Source organism: Lissotriton helveticus, chromosome 4_2 (assembly GCF_964261635.1).
Source record: "Lissotriton helveticus chromosome 4_2, aLisHel1.1, whole genome shotgun sequence".
In the NCBI taxonomy this organism is placed as follows: Eukaryota; Metazoa; Chordata; class Amphibia; order Caudata; family Salamandridae; genus Lissotriton; species Lissotriton helveticus.
Genome location: NC_136064.1, coordinates 18643592 through 18659544, shown reverse-complemented (window position 1 = coordinate 18659544; position 15953 = coordinate 18643592). Strand labels below are relative to the sequence as shown.

Below are 15953 nucleotides of genomic sequence, written 5' to 3'. Positions count from 1 at the left end.
ATTCCTCGTGAACGCTGGTGTGCGGGGGCGTGCCTCGGGTGTCCTGGGTGGAGGCGGCTCTCGTTGGTGTCTGTTAGTCGTGCAGACGTCTGTCTAGTGTGCAGGGGGCGTGCCTCGGGCGGAGACTGCTTTCACTGGTGTCTGTTAGTTGTGTATACGTCTCGTGTGTCCTGGGTGGAGGCTTCTCTCACCGGTGTGTCTCTGATCCTCGTGAGCGTTGGTGTGCAGGGGCGGGCCTCGTGTGTCCTGGGTGGAGGCTGCTCTCACCGGTGTGTCTGATCCTCGTGGGCGCTGTTGTGCGGGGGGCGTGTCTCGGGTGGAGCCTGCTCTCCCCGGTGTCTGCCTCGGGTGGAGGCCTCTGGCGCTAGTGTGAGGGTGGACGCCGCTCTCACTGGTGTCCGGGGCGGTGCTGGTCCCGCGAGCAGAAGAGCCACAGACACCCACCCCGCCTGGATCCAAGACCGAGGTATGGGCGCCTCTTTAATCATTCTCGGCCGTTGTATTGTAAACACCGGCGATGGGTCTGTATCATTTGTGCCATATATACTGTTGGGGACTTTCCTGTGTACAACCAACCAGTTGTGAAGGAAAGAGTTAGAACTGCGGCAGGGTTGTACCAAGCTACACTCGCTCTATCGCCTGAAGAATCGCTCTGCCCCGAAGAAGCTCATGTTTGGTTGAAACGCGTTGGTTACATACATCTGTGTTATTGTCAAGTTGAAGGAAAAATAAATGAAGAAACGTTGAAGCATCACTAGACTTGTCCTATATGCAGGGACATCTTAAGGATTTTGGGGGCCCTGGCCAGATATATTTTTGGGGCCCCTGTTCAGAACTGTTTTGAATTTGATTCAATTTCAGCTCTTTCATGCCCTCTATTGCCAGGTCTCTAATAGTGCACAGACCCACTTCTACAAGGGACAGTGGCGTTTTCAATATTGTAACACAGCAGCAGCTCACTAATATTACTGAAAATAATCTGTGACACCCTCCCATTTCTCATATGTGTGGTCCTATTTTGATCTTTAAAAAAAACTATATTTTATGGACTTTGCATAAAAAATAAACCCAACATTTCTATGTAAAATGTCTGTAATAGACCCTCACACATCACCGATGTTAAAAAATAAATTAAAGGAAAATGGTATTTAAAATAATCTGTTTAAGAATTATTAAAGTCCATCAGGGCAAGACTCTGCAGAACAGTGCTGACTGTATCGGCCCCCCCCCTGAAAGGCTGGGGCCCTGGACCAGAGCCCACTTTGCCCATGCCTTAAAACATCTCTGCCTATATGTCATGAATAATATCTGGCAAGTGTCTGTTTTTCTATTGCCTCTCATCCTCTATGTTATCTGCATGAAATAATTATTTATAAAGCACAACTACTGCCCGAGGGCGTGTAGGTGCTGCCAGCTGTAGAGGGGGCAAATGAAAAGACCATAGTGGCAAGTAGAGAAACCAATTTATCAAAACACAAGAGCAAACCTTACGTCCTTGGGAACTGGGTATAGCTAGTCGGCGTCAAAACAATTGTTTACAAGTGCACTCTCGTGAGCCGTCGTGATCGTCATTGAACTACGGTTTCGCGATAAGAAATCGGAACCATAGAGAACATTTCCAAGATCGGGGTGTATTGGGCAAAGTCGAATTCCCATTATACTTCCATAAGACTGCATTTTATATACTGGAGTAAGTCTTATTGCAATTATTCCATCTAGTCTTCATTCTTTACCTGGTTATCCCACATACCTATGGAGGGCTGTCTGTTCCTTGGAAGGTTCACTACTGGCAGAACCTGTCTATTGATGTTTGGGTGACGGAAAAATCATGGCGCCTTTTCGCATAAATTGAAGTGCCTTGGTTCCCAGAATTTCCGTCTTGAAGAGACCCCGATAACGATAGAGGGTCGAAACGTCGTCGACAATTGATAAAGGATAGTCCAAAGAACACTAAAACACACTCTAGGACTCTGATTTATTCAAAAACCTCAAAGGACATCCTTTAAACTCCAATACCAACACTTTGTCCTAAAACCATCACTTTAGCTTTATTCACTTGTTGTTCATGGTCACTTCACTGGGGTCACACAAGTCACGTGTTTTGACTCTCCATAAGTATGTAAATAGTGTCAATATCCAATGGAGGTTATGTGTGTATAGTTTTTTTATTAACACAATTTGTAATTGCAAATAAAGAGCACTCGCTTCAGCTGAAGTAAGTGTTATTTATAATCTCTGTTGGGCTGTTTTCTCTTCAGTCATATGGCTCTCTTTAAAGTCATATACTAAATGGAACTGAAAAAAAGTTTTGGGAACATATTGACTGTATCAATTGCGAAATGCGATTAAATTGCTGTAAGATAGAAGGAACTTGCATGAATTAAACAATTTGAACTAAATGAGTTACTTGTGAACAATTGTTTTGAAGCTGATAAGTAGGAAAACCAGTCCCAAAAAGAGATTGATTAAAAAGCAACATTTTCAGGCCTTTTCTGAAAGCATAAAGGGCATAAGGGAGAAAGGCATGGAGTTCCATTCTTTTTGCTGTACTGTAGATACAACTTCTGCCACCATAATACGTTTTTTTGATTTTGGGAACCATGACATTGCATGCTGATGTGGAATGCAAGATTCTGGAAGGATCTATTGAATGTTTTTGTTGCAGGTAGTCTGGGCGATGCCATTAAGAGCTTTGAAGACGATGCAGAGGGCTTTAAAAATTATCCACTTAGGCATCGGCAACTAGTGAATTTGGGCTCGGACGAGCGGGCCAGAATGGTATTTCGCAATTCTTAGTATCAAATGAGCAGCGACATTTTGCAAGGCTTGCAGCCTATTTCAAAGTTAGTTTCAAGTTGTCCAAGTGCATTGCAGTAGTCGAGCTTCATGAGCACAACAGCAGTAACCACCAGTTTTTGAAGCTCTTGGAGAATGAAGGGGAAAATCTTCCTCAGCATCTTTAGAATAAAAAAAAAGGAAGAGGAGGTCAAAGCTGATATTTTTCTCAAAGGTCCGTTTATCATCAAAGGTAACGCTAAGATTCTTTGCTTCGGACACGGGTGGGTAGAGCACATAATTCTTGTGGCCACCAAGCGTGGGACCAGAAGGAACTAGTGTTGCCCAACAGTAATACTTTGGTTTGCCCAGAATTAAGCTTTAGGCAATTATTGGACATCCACTTGCTGATCATTTTCACACAGCCAAATATTCTATCCTCTGAGACTTCTGAATTACTGGTTCTGAGATGATTAACCTGAGATATTAAGGTATAGTTGCGTGTGCGGAACTTTCTGGCGTTCTTCCCTCAGATAGGAATGAACTATAGTTACCTTTTATCTTCAGGGAGGACCATAATTGTTTTAAGATTTGTGTCAAATACCTAACCGGTGTTGTCTAATAATAATAATAATAATCCACATTTGTAAAGCGCGAACAATCACCCGTAAGGGTCTCTAGGCGCTGGGGGCTGTCGGGAAGATTAAGCAAGCTATTGCCCAGAGTCACATGGTGCTGGGCTAATCTGCCGCCGGCTCCAGAGATCGAACCGTGATCCCCAGATTCCGGAGTCAGTCGCCCTGGCCATGGCGCCACACCTCTTCCTAACACAACTTTTATTGCTGTGTTTAATGGGGCAATTGTTTATGATGATTTGTGTTACCTGACATTATCTCACCGCCTCTCCTTCAACTCATTAACACATTAAAGACATGCATTTTTTTCCCCACGTGCGATGAATTTTCACTATCTCTTGATTTAAGCCTGAAAATAGGCAAACACTTTTGGTAAGTCCTCTATTTAAAGGAAAATACCAACTTTGGTCCGAACACGCTGAAAAGTAATAATTAGTTTGCGCTGCCATTTTTTCACATCCAATGGATTTTGGGGGACAGCCGACTTCTGGGAGTGCGCCCCCCCCGGGATTTTTGGTGGAGTTGGTACAGCCCAGGCTATACCGTGGCTATTTTTGGGCTTCACTGAAAACGCCTCCTAGCCCATTATATACAGTACCCATTTTTTCTCACCCAGCCACCATGGAAGGTGACACAATAGCAGGAGGAGCTATTGGGTCAGAGGATTTCTCACCTGCCACCCTCTCCGTTCTTTAGTTTTAATTGGTTTGGGTTTATACTTCATTTATTGCCAAAGTTGGCTGACTTTTATTGGATACAAGTGTGCAGTGTTGGGTGTTTGCTGTATACTTGTTGACGCTTGAAGCAGGTGCTGGGCGGGTGCGTATAAACTGCATGGATTTTTAGATAACGTTTATTGTTGTTGCTATAAGTGAATCAGGATAAAAGAGAGGGTGTTGAGAAACGACACCTGAACAATGCAGAAAAGTTAAAGTTATGCAGTAGGAATTTTAGATAATTTGATGTTACTAGATGTAGGTTAAAAGTTAGGGGAGGTTAAATGCCACCATTTCAAATGTGCAGCAGGTTAGGAGGAGTTAGTTAAGTGTAGATTATAATTTAGGCTCCCGGTTTTATGGTATTTATTTTTTTGACATTTCCGTCTGTATTTATCCATATTTATTTTTTGCTAATTTTATCTGTATTTATCCATATTTATTTTGGGTTTGTTGAAAAAAATTTATCTGAAATTAGTATATTTCTACATTTATTTGACCAATAAATGTACACTCATGCCTGAACTACTGACAGGTTTCAGGGATATAAACATACTCAGATGATTAAATATGCTCTTATAAGAAAGCATGCACATTTCTTTATCAAGGTCGTGCATATCTATTGCTGTTTAAGGCTTTTTACTAAAATTCCTTAATTTTTTTTAACTCCCTTACCTTTTGATCGACAGAGCTATTGGCCTGGTAGTCACGATTGACAGCATTTAAAATTGCTCAAAACACAACCCAATTTCCGTTTTTATCCACATTTAAAAATAAATACAGAAAGGAAAATAACTGTTTTTCTGTCTGTATTCATCTGTAAAAATCAGTAAAAACGGAAAACAGGGAGCCCTAATTATAACGTAGGAGAGTGCAAATTTTAGGGGTGGGGTTTAGTGAATGTAGGTGACTTGTTGTATAGTAAGGATTATAGTTTGTAAGGAAAAAGGCCTAGGGATGACATGTGATGTGCACCTGTTTCAATAAATCAGCCTTTTTGACATCAAAAATAAGTGCCTGTGGGCTGTGCTGTTCCCCATCACCCAATACATACATAGGTGGACACGCTACTTTGCATGCTACTTTTTTATTTTAGTGTTCAAAAGAATGGTAGGAGCATCCAAAGTTTCTTACTGTCCTATTCTAGTGATTTAAAGAGAATTTCAAGAATTTACAAGCTTCCTTTATTCCTCTTTTTGTTTCAATGTCTTAAAACATATTTACAATGGGCATTTAGCCAACACACGATTCACCCCATTTGCTGTGTTTTTCATACCTGCTCCCATTTTCACATTGTTCATTGCTCTCTCACATCGTCAATCGATTACACCCTTGTGCGGATGGCAGGGTGATTATTCACACGCTTCCGGTTAGGCCATTATTCCCACTTCCGCTGGTAAGCGGTCTAGTTTTCCGACACCACACTATTAAAAATTCCATGATGAGTACGCCCAGTGGGCCCAGACGGGACCGGGGGCAACTAATTCTGCCCCACTTCCAAAAGTTAATCTTTCTCTTAACAAGGTCTTTACTTTCTAGAATATCAATTGTCACTCCCTTCCAAACATAAGATGGACATCTTTGATCTTTTAAATAGTGAACATCCAGATGCCATCCTCCTAACCAAAACGTGGCTACATACTAGTTCAGGTCCTGATGTAGCTTCGGCCTTACCGAAAAACAAAAAATAACTGTGGGTCTGACAGAGAATTCAAAACGTGCTATGTGTAGCTGGCTATGTGTCTGTTATTCCTCTAGAGATGGAAGACAGACTGGACAGTAAACCACTGTGGAAAAAATGTCCATCAGTTACGCGATAGTGGGCGCCCAGTACATCATGTGGTCTACTCCACAGTAGTATACCCACCACTCTATCACCATAGATCAATATTGGAGAAGAAGAGTGATGGATGGATGTCTGGTGGATTGAGTTGTCGTAACTGTGAGCAGTGCAAGAAAAATTAAAGTGTGAAAATATAAGATTGGATGGTGCATACAATTTTCTTTTATTCTGGCGTTACGCACCTCCAAGGTTAAAAATAAAGTGCAAGTAAGTCAGGTGGTTCAAACAAATACCTTCTGACTGGGCTATCTGGTCGACATGTTTCTGCGGTTATTGGTCAAGTGTTACCATCCGCTTCCTCAGGACCCATTAACTTAGTTGCTACTGCTAAATAAATAATAAGTGAAAATAGGACAATATACAAACATACAAAGTGTCACCTGTACACTTCCATTTTTCTCCTGTGAGTGTCCATTTTTGATATAGCCAGCGAATCCACATGTAATGAAAAACACAATAAAATAGCACTCACATTAGTTAAGGCTATCCCAAGACACAATTTGTCAATATTTATGATACTACATCTAGGTCAAAGCTACCTTAGAGTGTCCCACATTGTTAAAATAATAATCAATGTCTCACCTTAATTTGTAAGGGAAAACGCCTCACCTCACCTGGCAAACAGCTCAGGAAAATGAAGCACCGCTCTGTAGTGCAGAAAAATGTATACAGGGTCAGTGTCAAAAAAGCGCAGTGTCCGGCAAATACAGAAGCACAGCCAAGGTGGGTGCCCAGAAAGACTCCCCACGCGTGGGGGGCCCGTTAAACTATCGTTGTGCCCGCAAATGGACTGGATACGGTGTATTCACCATCAATATAACGTGATATCAACAGTCAGAGTGTTTCCAGAGCTGTGGTATTGTTAATTGTTATGTCTCTTTAGTCATTCGCCAAAGATAGAGAGAAGAGAGACAATCCTCCAAATAGGCGAAATATAATCTTGGTCTCACAATGTTAGTACCATCAAAGAAATGTGCATCACTATCGGTAATGTCGCTCGCTTCAATAAGACTAAGACCAAGTCAGGAGCGCTCCCACCCATTCAGGCAAGCGGCACATAACGCGCGCTGCTGGTCTATCAAGGAGTTAAATGAAGCCCCTCCTGCTGCCTTACCTATCCGTCGGTACTTCTGACAGCCGGCCGGGCTGTTTGGGGAGGTGCCGTGTTAGACGACGTGCACTTCCTTATTGATTCTGTGCCTGCGCACCAGGTCATGCGCGCAGATGCCAGAACTACCGCTACTCATGGGAAGTGTAGTCCGCATGGGTGACAACGAGCGTATCTGCGCGCGAGTGTGATCAAAAAACTACAGAATAGGGAAATGTAGTTTATTGAAAAGGCTATACGATCGCGCTCGTTTCAACCAGTTGTTAGACATAATGACACGTCAAAGACCCCTACACCGAGGGGCATGGATCTAGTCATATCTATATTTAGGCTCAATTTATAATACTATTCAGTCAGATATCAGCACTAATGACTTGGTGATGTAATTACAACTATCATCGCATGGAGGGTCCCTGAATGTAAAGAGACTCAGTGGTGTTCGAGCTCGTGTTTTATCTTAATGTGGTCTCATTGCGTCCCTTGTATGAAAGAGTCCACCACACATAACAATTATTAGTGTGACGAACAGATCTTAAGTTCTACTGTAGACTTCCTAGTATTTTCTGGTTTAGATTCTAATACAGTCAGTCATAGGATGGTCAAATGAACCGGAACTCTCTTGTTAAGGAGCGACCCAGTGTGTATAGAGCTAAAAAACTTCCATCTTAGCGTGGAACAGGGGATTACTATTAAGTAGTTGACCTAACAGTGACTCTATCTGGACAGCCTCTGGGTAGGTTCTGTTCCATGTCTTATGGGCAAGGACTAACTCAGGATAGCAGACGATGGCCAGCCAGACAGACTTCTCAGAGTGCATGCATTCCTGGAGTGTCTACAGTGTCATCCACGGGATGTCTTCGTTGAGCCCGTTCTTATCGCAGTTAAGCTTATAGACCCATTTTTGTTCGATTCTGAACAAGTATCTGGATATGTCCGTGATGTGGTTGGGAATGTTAGGTTGTTCTAACACAGTCCACTCAAAATCCGTGGGTCTGTGCCCTACTTGAATGAAGTGATTGGTCAGTCTTGTTGACTGCTTTTGGCATCTTATTGTGCTCTTGTGTTCTGAGATCCTAGTCTTCACCTTACGGGTGGTCATGCCAACATATCTCAAGGCGCAAGGGCAGGTAATTAGATAAATCAAATTACTGCTGTTGCAGTTAGTAAACCTTCTCTGTTCCCAAGGTCGAGTGGTTCCTATATCTACTGAGGTAGTTCTTCTTGTTTGCGGACATGCCGCACAGTTGCCACAGGGGTGGTGTCCCGTCACTGGTGGCATATTCCAAACAGTGCCCACTTGATGGATAGGCTTGGGTGGAGGTCTGGTATGTACAAGTCTGTCTCTCAGACTCGTCGCTCTTTTGAATGCAAATAGTGGTTGTGGAAGGGAATCTTCTCCTGTATTCAGGATCCTCCAATGTTTGCGGACAATACGTTGTATGGCGTTGGATCTTGTGCTAAAAGTGTTTACACAAGTAAGCCTGTCGTTCTTGGTCTTGGGGACCGGTGGTTCCAACAAGGATTCCCTGTTATTGTTAGCCGCTCTTTTTCTTGAGCGCCGGATCAGTTTCTTGGGATAGTACCGTTCAGCCAGTTTAGATGTCAGATCATCTGAATATTTGACCGTGTCCTCCTTGTTGGTGCAGTTCCGCTGCACTCGCAGAAACTGCCCATATGGGAGATTGTCCCGTAAAGATTTAGGGTGACAACTGGTATATTGCAATAGAGAGTTGCGAGCCATTGGTTTTCTGTACAGCTCGGTCTTCAGGCCCTGTGGTGTGATCGTAATTAGCAGGTCCAGGAAAGCCAAGGATTGTCGGCTGTTCTCCAAGGTGAATCGTAGGAACGGGTTCTGCTCGTTGAGCCATTTGTGGAAGTCATGGAGGGATTGTTCATCGCCACGCCAAATCACAAGGATATCGTCGATATACCTCTTCCAAGTGCATATCGATTCCAAAAATGGGTTCGTATTGATGAGAACCAGGTCTTGTTCGAACTTGTGCATGTACAGATTCGCCAGGGACGGAGCAAAAACGCTGCCCATGCTCGTCCCAGACGTCTGCAGATAGAACTGGCCTTCGAACTCAAAGAAGTTCTCTTTCATGGCAATCGTTGCCAGGTTCATCACTAGTGGAATAGGTGTTATTGATTCCCACGTGAGATTACCCAACAAAGACTCAATCGCCTCGAGAGTCTCGTTTTGGGGGATGGAAGTATACAGTGACTCCACATCGAAGGACACCAGGTGGTCAGTCAAGATGTTAAAATCAAGCTCTGGTAGTAGTCTGAGGAGGTCTTTGGTGTCCTGCAGATAGGTCGGCATTTGTTTTACCAACGGCCTCAGGAAGAAATCTACAAATGAAGATAGAGGCTCCAAGAGGGATCCGATACCCGAAATGATGGGTCTGCCAGGTGGGGGTCTTCTGGACTTGTGAATCTTGGGCAGGACATAGAAGTAAGGGGTCACGGGGTTCTGGGTAGTCAGATAGGCTGCTTCTTTGTTGGTGATCCAGCCTTCAGCCAGTGCCTCCTCCACGAGATGCCCAATAGTCGTTTTTAAGCGAGACGTGGGGTCGACCGTCAGAAGCTTATAGGAACGTGTGTCTCCCAGCTGCTGTAAACACTCCTCTCTGTAGGTCGACATATCTAGAAGTACTGTCGCCCCACCCTTATCCGCTGGTTTGATAATGATGGAACAGTCATTAGTCAGGTTTTTTAATGCTTCCTGCTCCGGTTTAGAGATATTCACAAATGGATTGTGAGGCTGTTTGAACAGTTCTTGGATGTCGTGTTGCACGGCTTCTTCAAAGGTAACTACTTTGGCCGGAACCATCGCTGTGAGTGGACTAAAAGTAGATGGTTTTTTGAGTCCTGTGTTTTCTAGGAGACTTTCAGGTGGATCTGTCTTCGAGAAGAAGAAGTGTAGTCGTATTTTACGAAAGAATTTCGACATCTCGATCTGTGTCAAGAAAGGATCGCCTGTGTTTGTGCTCACAAAACCTAGGCCACGATTCAGTACCTGCTCTTCTATTGGTGTTAAGTCGTGTGAACTAAGATTAACTACGAGGCTGGTCCCGTGCTCTGGCCCGCTTGGTCCTGCGGGATCTGCTTGCCGCTCCGTAGTCCCATCGCCTGTGGGGGGACGTTCCATTGTACTTGTCCCTGTCCTTGTGCCGTCCGGCGTCGTCCACGTGACCTCCCTCGGCCAAACCCTAAAAAAGGCACATTGGGACCCGGATAGTATGGTCCAGGACCAAAAGGTCCCATCTGTTGTGGGATCTGAGGTGGACCTTGCATCCAAGGGTTAGGTGGCCACCAGGGGTTAAATTGGCCCTGATTGTAACCCTGTCCTCCTCTGTTCTTCCACTGACCTCTTCCTCTAGGTTTTGTCGCTGGATTGCCTTGGTTGGAGGAGTCGGAGTCAGTCGAGTTCTCAGATAAGGATGTTCCGTAAGTCGAGCCTCCAGTTCTCCCATTGCGATTAAATGGCGTGGGAACATAATTCGCACTGGTGTAGGGGTAGACTTTCTCCTTGGAGAACTTCTCTAAATCCTTCTTGCACTTCTCAAGTTTGGAGAAGAGAATATTGTCTTTGAAGTCCTTGTTGGTTTTGTTATTCTCATCTTGTTGTTTAGTAAAGATTTTGCCAGTAAGGGTAGTTTTGATTTGGCCTTCTAGGAGCTGGATCTCGATCATTATTTTATCCGCGGCTTTCTTCGCGGTCTTGATTATCAGGACCAGCCAGTCCCTGGTGCACTTCCATGCTATGAGGTACCAGTCTCTTAGGAAATCCGGGTCATCTAAAAATAGTCTCGGTGAATTGACTACAATCAATCCCGTTGGTGCACCGTTTCCTCTAAGGTATTCAGCCATGGTGATACCGTGGATGCATGTTCGAGAATGACTTTTCTTCAAAGCCAGAATCTTGGGCCAGCCATCCTGACTACTATCCTGAGGTTTGGATAGATTATCCAGCATGCTGGGGTTTTCATCTAGTATAGATTGTATTTCGGCTTCATCGAATGCCAAGCCTAAAATGGATGCCATCGTGGAACCGATAGAACCAGCCAAAAGGGCCGATAGGGACAACGGGGTGCTCTGTCTATGCCTTGACACTGAACAATCAACAAAGACTATGTGGCCACAACCTCCAATGGGGGGTGGGCGGTGATATATTAATCACACTTTTCGCGAAATTGAACCCGCAGCCTCAGCTGCTCCGGAACTACAATCAACTAACACTTATTCTAGGGTTCAAGGGGTGTGTTTTAAGACCATCGCACAGTTATATCCCCCGTAATAGCATACAGAAAAACAAAAAATAACTGTGGGTCTGACAGAGAATTCAAAACGTGCTATGTGTAGCTGGCTATGTGTCTGTTATTCCTCTAGAGATGGAAGACAGACTGGACAGTAAACCACTGTGGAAAAAATGTCCATCAGTTACGCGATAGTGGGCGCCCAGTACATCATGTGGTCTACTCCACAGTAGTATACCCACCACTCTATCACCATAGATCAATATTGGAGAAGAAGAGTGATGGATGGATGTCTGGTGGATTGAGTTGTCGTAACTGTGAGCAGTGCAAGAAAAATTAAAGTGTGAAAATATAAGATTGGATGGTGCATACAATTTTCTTTTATTCTGGCGTTACGCACCTCCAAGGTTAAAAATAAAGTGCAAGTAAGTCAGGTGGTTCAAACAAATACCTTCTGACTGGGCTATCTGGTCGACATGTTTCTGCGGTTATTGGTCAAGTGTTACCATCCGCTTCCTCAGGACCCATTAACTTAGTTGCTACTGCTAAATAAATAATAAGTGAAAATAGGACAATATACAAACATACAAAGTGTCACCTGTACACTTCCATTTTTCTCCTGTGAGTGTCCATTTTTGATATAGCCAGCGAATCCACATGTAATGAAAAACACAATAAAATAGCACTCACATTAGTTAAGGCTATCCCAAGACACAATTTGTCAATATTTATGATACTACATCTAGGTCAAAGCTACCTTAGAGTGTCCCACATTGTTAAAATAATAATCAATGTCTCACCTTAATTTGTAAGGGAAAACGCCTCACCTCACCTGGCAAACAGCTCAGGAAAATGAAGCACCGCTCTGTAGTGCAGAAAAATGTATACAGGGTCAGTGTCAAAAAAGCGCAGTGTCCGGCAAATACAGAAGCACAGCCAAGGTGGGTGCCCAGAAAGACTCCCCACGCGTGGGGGGCCCGTTAAACTATCGTTGTGCCCGCAAATGGACTGGATACGGTGTATTCACCATCAATATAACGTGATATCAACAGTCAGAGTGTTTCCAGAGCTGTGGTATTGTTAATTGTTATGTCTCTTTAGTCATTCGCCAAAGATAGAGAGAAGAGAGACAATCCTCCAAATAGGCGAAATATAATCTTGGTCTCACAATGTTAGTACCATCAAAGAAATGTGCATCACTATCGGTAATGTCGCTCGCTTCAATAAGACTAAGACCAAGTCAGGAGCGCTCCCACCCATTCAGGCAAGCGGCACATAACGCGCGCTGCTGGTCTATCAAGGAGTTAAATGAAGCCCCTCCTGCTGCCTTACCTATCCGTCGGTACTTCTGACAGCCGGCCGGGCTGTTTGGGGAGGTGCCGTGTTAGACGACGTGCACTTCCTTATTGATTCTGTGCCTGCGCACCAGGTCATGCGCGCAGATGCCAGAACTACCGCTACTCATGGGAAGTGTAGTCCGCATGGGTGACAACGAGCGTATCTGCGCGCGAGTGTGATCAAAAAACTACAGAATAGGGAAATGTAGTTTATTGAAAAGGCTATACGATCGCGCTCGTTTCAACCAGTTGTTAGACATAATGACACGTCAAAGACCCCTACACCGAGGGGCATGGATCTAGTCATATCTATATTTAGGCTCAATTTATAATACTATTCAGTCAGATATCAGCACTAATGACTTGGTGATGTAATTACAACTATCATCGCATGGAGGGTCCCTGAATGTAAAGAGACTCAGTGGTGTTCGAGCTCGTGTTTTATCTTAATGTGGTCTCATTGCGTCCCTTGTATGAAAGAGTCCACCACACATGACAATTATTAGTGTGACGAACAGATCTTAAGTTCTACTGTAGACTTCCTAGTATTTTCTGGTTTAGATTCTAATACAGTCAGTCATAGGATGGTCAAATGAACCGGAACTCTCTTGTTAAGGAGCGACCCAGTGTGTATAGAGCTAAAAAACTTCCATCTTAGCGTGGAACAGGGGATTACTATTAAGTAGTTGACCTAACAGTGACTCTATCTGGACAGCCTCTGGGTAGGTTCTGTTCCATGTCTTATGGGCAAGGACTAACTCAGGATAGCAGACGATGGCCAGCCAGACAGACTTCTCAGAGTGCATGCATTCCTGGAGTGTCTACAGTGTCATCCACGGGATGTCTTCGTTGAGCCCGTTCTTATCGCAGTTAAGCTTATAGACCCATTTTTGTTCGATTCTGAACAAGTATCTGGATATGTCCGTGATGTGGTTGGGAATGTTAGGTTGTTCTAACACAGTCCACTCAAAATCCGTGGGTCTGTGCCCTACTTGAATGAAGTGATTGGTCAGTCTTGTTGACTGCTTTTGGCATCTTATTGTGCTCTTGTGTTCTGAGATCCTAGTCTTCACCTTACGGGTGGTCATGCCAACATATCTCAAGGCGCAAGGGCAGGTAATTAGATAAATCAAATTACTGCTGTTGCAGTTAGTAAACCTTCTCTGTTCCCAAGGTCGAGTGGTTCCTATATCTACTGAGGTAGTTCTTCTTGTTTGCGGACATGCCGCACAGTTGCCACAGGGGTGGTGTCCCGTCACTGGTGGCATATTCCAAACAGTGCCCACTTGATGGATAGGCTTGGGTGGAGGTCTGGTATGTACAAGTCTGTCTCTCAGACTCGTCGCTCTTTTGAATGCAAATAGTGGTTGTGGAAGGGAATCTTCTCCTGTATTCAGGATCCTCCAATGTTTGCGGACAATACGTTGTATGGCGTTGGATCTTGTGCTAAAAGTGTTTACACAAGTAAGCCTGTCGTTCTTGGTCTTGGGGACCGGTGGTTCCAACAAGGATTCCCTGTTATTGTTAGCCGCTCTTTTTCTTGAGCGCCGGATCAGTTTCTTGGGATAGTACCGTTCAGCCAGTTTAGATGTCAGATCATCTGAATATTTGACCGTGTCCTCCTTGTTGGTGCAGTTCCGCTGCACTCGCAGAAACTGCCCATATGGGAGATTGTCCCGTAAAGATTTAGGGTGACAACTGGTATATTGCAATAGAGAGTTGCGAGCCATTGGTTTTCTGTACAGCTCGGTCTTCAGGCCCTGTGGTGTGATCGTAATTAGCAGGTCCAGGAAAGCCAAGGATTGTCGGCTGTTCTCCAAGGTGAATCGTAGGAACGGGTTCTGCTCGTTGAGCCATTTGTGGAAGTCATGGAGGGATTGTTCATCGCCACGCCAAATCACAAGGATATCGTCGATATACCTCTTCCAAGTGCATATCGATTCCAAAAATGGGTTCGTATTGATGAGAACCAGGTCTTGTTCGAACTTGTGCATGTACAGATTCGCCAGGGACGGAGCAAAAACGCTGCCCATGCTCGTCCCAGACGTCTGCAGATAGAACTGGCCTTCGAACTCAAAGAAGTTCTCTTTCATGGCAATCGTTGCCAGGTTCATCACTAGTGGAATAGGTGTTATTGATTCCCACGTGAGATTACCCAACAAAGACTCAATCGCCTCGAGTGTCTCGTTTTGGGGGATGGAAGTATACAGTGACTCCACATCGAAGGACACCAGGTGGTCAGTCAAGATGTTAAAATCAAGCTCTGGTAGTAGTCTGAGGAGGTCTTTGGTGTCCTGCAGATAGGTCGGCATTTGTTTTACCAACGGCCTCAGGAAGAAATCTACAAATGAAGATAGAGGCTCCAAGAGGGATCCGATGCCCGAAATGATGGGTCTGCCAGGTGGTGGTCTTCTGGACTTGTGAATCTTGGGCAGGACATAGAAGTAAGGGGTCACGGGGTTCTGGGTAGTCAGATAGGCTGCTTCTTTGTTGGTGATCCAGCCTTCAGCCAGTGCCTCCTCCACGAGATGCCCAATAGTCGTTTTTAAGCGAGACGTGGGGTCGGCCGTCAGAAGCTTATAGGAACGTGTGTCTCCCAGCTGCTGTAAACACTCCTCTCTGTAGGTCGACATATCTAGAAGTACTGTCGCCCCACCCTTATCCGCTGGTTTGATAATGATGGAACAGTCATTAGTCAGGTTTTTTAATGCTTCCTGCTCCGGTTTAGAGATATTCACAAATGGATTGTGAGGCTGTTTGAACAGTTCTTGGATGTCGTGTTGCACGGCTTCTTCAAAGGTAACTACTTTGGCCGGAACCATCGCTGTGAGTGGACTAAAAGTAGATGGTTTTTTGAGTCCTGTGTTTTCTAGGAGACTTTCAGGTGGATCTGTCTTCGAGAAGAAGAAGTGTAGTCGTATTTTACGAAAGAATTTCGACATCTCGATCTGTGTCAAGAAAGGATCGCCTGTGTTTGTGCTCACAAAACCTAGGCCACGATTCAGTACCTGCTCTTCTATTGGTGTTAAGTCGTGTGAACTAAGATTAACTACGAGGCTGGTCCCGTGCTCTGGCCCGCTTGGTCCTGCGGGATCTGCTTGCCGCTCCGTAGTCCCATCGCCTGTGGGGGGACGTTCCATTGTACTTGTCCCTGTCCTTGTGCCGTCCGGCGTCGTCCACGTGACCTCCCTCGGCCAAACCCTAAAAAAGGCACATTGGGACCCGGATAGTATGGTCCAGGACCAAAAGGTCCCATCTGTTGTGGGATCTGAGGTGGACC

The 15953-nt window shown here is 44.6% G+C and overlaps 1 protein-coding gene across 5 annotated transcripts in view; it reads left to right on the top strand.

Annotated features, from left to right (window-relative positions):
• ST3GAL4 (ST3 beta-galactoside alpha-2,3-sialyltransferase 4) overlaps nt 1–15953 on the top strand; it is a 520175-nt gene that overhangs the window by 2873 nt on the left and 501349 nt on the right. The window contains exon 1 of one of the 5 annotated variants that reach the window (XM_078640128.1): nt 211–466. The exons of the other annotated variants lie outside the window; for them this stretch is intronic. The gene's annotated coding sequence lies outside the window, so the exon portion shown is untranslated. Of the gene's footprint in view, nt 1–210; nt 467–15953 lie in introns of those variants that run through there. 5 annotated transcript variants of the gene reach the window in all.